Source organism: Stegostoma tigrinum, unplaced genomic scaffold, assembly GCF_030684315.1.
Source record: "Stegostoma tigrinum isolate sSteTig4 unplaced genomic scaffold, sSteTig4.hap1 scaffold_806, whole genome shotgun sequence".
NCBI classification, from domain to species: Eukaryota; Metazoa; Chordata; class Chondrichthyes; order Orectolobiformes; family Stegostomatidae; genus Stegostoma; species Stegostoma tigrinum.
This window is the reverse complement of record NW_026728754.1, coordinates 20,001-24,857: the sequence shown is the minus strand read 5'-3', so window position 1 is coordinate 24,857 and position 4,857 is coordinate 20,001. Positions and strand designations below refer to the sequence as shown.

Here is a 4,857-nt window from a genome sequence, read left to right as displayed (position 1 = left end):
AAATCCCTCCCTCCCTTTCTCCGCCACCTCCTCCAGCCCCTACAGTCCTGCCCCTCCCTCCCTGTCACCGTCACTTCCTCCAACCCCTACAGCCCTCACCTCTTGTTCAAATCCCCTCCTCCCTATCTCCGTCACCTCCTCCAGCCCCTACAGCCCTCACCCTCCTGTTCAAATCCCCTCCCTCCCTATCTCCATCTCCTCCTCCAGCCCCCTACAAACCTCACCCTCCTGTTCAAATCCCTCGCTCCCTATCTCCGTCACCTCCTCCAGCCCCCTACAATCCTCACCCTGCTGTTGAAATCCCCTCCCTCCCTATCTCCGTCACCTCCTCCAGCCCCCTACAATCCTCACCCTCCTGTTCAAATCCCCTCCCTCCCTATCTCTGTCACCTCCTCCAGCCCTCACCCTCCTGTTCAAATCCCCTCCCTCCCTATCTCTGTCACCTCCTCCAGCCCCCTGCAATTCCCTCCCTTGGTCTGACTTGAGACTCTGCTGCAGGTCCTTGGGGACAAGTTGCTTCAGTGCAGGGCTGGTATGAAAAGTGTGGGGCTTGGCAGGCGTCGATGGTTGGACAGTCACAAATGGACAGAGGTGTCCAAACGCTGTTGGAAGGAAGTGGATGGGACTGGATAATCATCCGGACAGGAAGGACGTGATTGGGGGGTGGGGGGGGGGAGCGTTACCCGCGACAGGAAGGACGCGGTTAGGGGGAGGGTGTTGTGGGGTAAAGGTCGGTGGGGGTTGGTGGGAAAGCGTTACCTGCGACAGGAAGCATGTGATAATAGACAGTAGGTGCAGGAGTAGGCCGTTCGGCCCTTCGAGCCAGCACCACCATTCATTATGATTATGGCTGATCATCTACAATCAGTATCCTGTTCCTGCCTTATCCCCATAACCCTTGATTCCACTATCTTTAAGAGTTCTATCTATCTCTTCCTTGAAAGTATCCAGAGACTTGGCCTCCACTGCCTTCTGGGGCAGAGCATTCCATACATCCACCACTCTCTGGGTGAAGAAGTTTCTCCTCAACTCATGGGATTCATGGGATGAAGGTGGGGGGGGGCGTCGAGGGGAATGTTACCCGCGACAGGAAGGACGTGATTGGCGGGGGGTGGGGGTGAATGGGAGCGTTACCCACGATAGGAAGGACGTGATTGGGGGGGTGGTCATGGGGTGAAGGTGGGGGGAGTAGGACTGGGGTGAATGGGAGCGTTACCCGCGACAGGAAGGACGTGATTGGGGGGGGGGGGGTTGGGTCATGGGGTGACATTACATTTTGGGTGAGTTCTGTCACAGATTTCCTGACTGTCCTCATCTCTCTCCCTCTCTCTCGCACATTCACTCACTCTGATCAGCGGACGCTCCAGAAACAAAGTATGGTTTACGGTGGGAAATCTACAATTCGCGATCGATCGTCTGGGACAGCTTCAAGTGTGGCTTTCACCCCGCTTCAGGTAAAGGCCAGAGACGGGAACAGACTCCGCATTTTTGTTCCCTGTGCGGTGACCCCTGGGGTGGCGGGGCGAGATCAGACAGCATTCCCGATCCCTGTGCGGTGATCCCCGGGTTAGGGGGCAGAATCAGACAGTGTTCCTTATCCCGGACCAATGATCCCCGGGTTAGGGAGAGACGGGGGAAGAAATCAGACAGCGTTCCCGATCCCGGACCAGTGATCCCTGGGTTAGGGAGAGACAGAGGAGTTGTGGTGGGGGGGAGAAATCAGACAGCGTTCCCGATCCCGGACCAGTGATCCCTGGGTTAGGGAGAGACAGAGGAGTTGTGGCGGGGGGGAGAAATCAGACCGTTCCCGATCCCGGACCAGTGATCCCTGGGTTAGGGAGAGACAGAGGAGTTGTGGTGGGGGGGGAGAAATCAGACCGTTCCCGATCCCGGACCAGTGATCCCTGGGTTAGGGAGAGACAGAGGAGTTGTGGTGGGGGGGAGAAATCAGACCGTTCCCGATCCCGGACCAGTGATCCCCGGGTTAGGGAGAGACAGAGGAGTTGTTGGCGGGGGGGAGAAATCAGACTGTTCCCGATCCCGGACCAGTGATCCCTGGGTTAGGGAGAGACAGAGGAGTTGTTGGCGGGGGGGGAGAAATCAGACCGTTCCCGATCCCGGACCAGTGATCCCCGGGTTAGGGAGAGACAGAGGAGTTGTTGGCGGAGGGGAGAAATCAGACCGTTCCCGATCCCGGACCAGTGATCCCCGGGTTAGGGAGAGACAGAGGGGTGAAATCAGACAGCGTTCCTGATCCCTGTGCGGTGATCCCCGGGTTAGGGAGAGACAGAGGAGTTGTTCGCGGGGGGGAGAAACCGTTCCCGATCCCGGACCAGTGATCCCCGGGTTAGGGAGAGACAGAGGAGTTGTGGTGGGCAGGGGAGAAATCAGACTGTTCCCGATCCCGGACCAGTGATCCCCGGGTTAGGGAGAGACGGAGGAGTTGTGGTGGGGAGGGGAATCAGACCGTTCCCGATCCTGGACCAGTGATCCCCAGGTTAGGGAGAGACAGAGGAGTTGTTGGTGGGGGGGCAGAAATCAGACTGTTCCCGATCCTGGACCAGTGATCCCCGGGTTACGGAGAGACAGAGGAGTTGTGGTGGGGAGGGGAATCAGACCGTTCCCGATCCCGGACCAGTGATCCCCAGGTTAGGGAGAGACAGAGGAGTTGTGGTGGGGAGGGGAATCAGACCGTTCCCGATCCTGGACCAGTGATCCCCAGGTTAGGGAGAGACAGAGGAGTTGTTGGTGGGGGGGGAGAAATCAGACTGTTCCCGATCCCGGACCAGTGATCCCCGGGTTCCGGAGAGACAGAGGAGTTGTGGTGGGGAGGGGAATCAGACCGTTCCCGATCCTGGACCAGTGATCCCCGGGTTAGGGAGAGACAGAGGAGTTGTGGTGGGGAGGGGAATCAGACCGTTCCCGATCCTGGACCAGTGATCCCCGGGTTAGGGAGAGACAGAGGAGTTGTGGTGGGGAGGGGAATCAGACCGTTCCCGATCCTGGACCAGTGATCCCCGGGTTAGGGAGAGACAGAGGAGTTGTGGTGGGCAGGGGAGAAATCAGACTGTTCCCGATCCCGGACCAGTGATCCCCGGGTTAGGGAGAGACAGAGGAGTTGTGGTGGGGAGGGGAATCAGACCGTTCCCGATCCTGGACCAGTGATCCCCGGGTTACGGAGAGACAGAGGAGTTGTGGTGGGGAGGGGAATCAGACCGTTCCCGATCCTGGACCAGTGATCCCCGGGTTAGGGAGAGACAGAGGAGTTGTGGTGGGGAGGGGAATCAGACCGTTCCTGATCCTGGTCCAGTGATCCCCGGGTTAGGGAGAGACAGAGGAGTTGTGGTGGGGGGGGTGATCAGACCGTTCCCGATCCTGGACCAGTGATCCCCGGGTTAGGGAGAGACAGAGGAGTTGTGGTGGGCAGGGGAGAAATCAGACCGTTCCCGATCCTGGACCAGTGATCCCCGGGTTAGGGAGAGACAGAGGAGTTGTGGTGGGGAGGGGAATCAGACCGTTCCCGATCCTGGACCAGTGATCCCCGGGTTCCGGAGAGACAGAGGAGTTGTGGTGGGGAGGGGAATCAGACCGTTCCCGATCCTGGACCAGTGATCCCCGGGTTAGGGAGAGACAGAGGAGTTGTGGTGGGGAGGGGAATCAGACCGTTCCTGATCCTGGTCCAGTGATCCCCGGGTTAGGGAGAGACAGAGGAGTTGTGGTGGGGGGGGTGATCAGACCGTTCCCGATCCTGGACCAGTGATCCCCGGGTTAGGGAGAGACAGAGGAGTTGTGGTGGGCAGGGGAGAAATCAGACCGTTCCCGATCCTGGACCAGTGATCCCCGGGTTAGGGAGAGACAGAGGAGTTGTGGTGGGCAGGGGAGAAATCAGACTGTTCCCGATCCCGGACCAGTGATCCCCGGGTTCCGGAGAGACAGAGGAGTTGTGGTGGGGAGGGGAATCAGACCGTTCCCGATCCTGGACCAGTGATCCCCGGGTTAGGGAGAGACAGAGGAGTTGTGGTGGGGAGGGGAATCAGACCGTTCCCGATCCTGGACCAGTGATCCCCGGGTTAGGGAGAGACAGAGGAGTTGTGGTGGGGAGGGGAATCAGACCGTTCCCGATCCTGGACCAGTGATCCCCGGGTTAGGGAGAGACAGAGGGTTGACAGTGGGACTGAGTCACCACGTTGTCCTGCGAGCGCCAACAGCGTTGTGACCGTGTGCAGCCCCCGGCCGTGGAATAGCCACCTGTGTTTGCTTCCTCCTCCCGCCACCCACACACAGGGCCTGGAGATCGTGAACCCCCAGGCGGCAGAGAAGAAGGTGGCAGAGACCAACCAGAAATATTTCTCCAACATGGCAGAGTTCCTGAAGGTGAAGCGAGAAAAGGAGGAGAAAGTGCGGCTGTTCTGATGGCTCGAGCAGCAGGAAGGCACGCGGTGGGTGAGTGCGTCTGAGGGAGACGGGAGGCTCTCGCACTCACTCCGCCATGGACTGGCGCACGCACCGTGCCAACCCCACCTTCCAGGGGTTGGCTGTACACAGCGTGGGGCTGCCACAGCCCCAGCTTTTTATTTATCGCAAAGCTCAATAAACTGTTGACACACCATGTCCCTGTGACGGGTCTGCTTCAGCTCATTGTACACCCACAGGTTGGGAAGGCTGCGGGCCGAGCATAGTGTGGACCGCTCAGTGCTCGGCACTGGGGAGAGAGACACAGCGTGTGTGTGTGTGTGTGAGAGAGAGAGCGGGAGACACGGTCTGTGTGTGTGTGAGAGAGATAGAGAGGGAGAGACGGTCTGTGTGTGTGAGAGAGAGAGGTGGGGTACACGGTCTGTGTGTGTGTGTGTGTGTGTG

General features: G+C 59.1%; 1 long non-coding RNA gene across 1 annotated transcript; it reads left to right on the top strand.

Moving 5' to 3' along the window:
• Nucleotides 1–1,345: 1,345 nt before the first annotated feature.
• LOC132209287 (uncharacterized) lies at nucleotides 1,346–4,609 on the top strand. The gene is made up of 2 exons (XR_009445389.1): nucleotides 1,346–1,454; nucleotides 4,285–4,609. It is a non-coding gene; the product is annotated as an uncharacterized LOC132209287 (long non-coding RNA).
• Nucleotides 4,610–4,857: the final 248 nt, after the last annotated feature.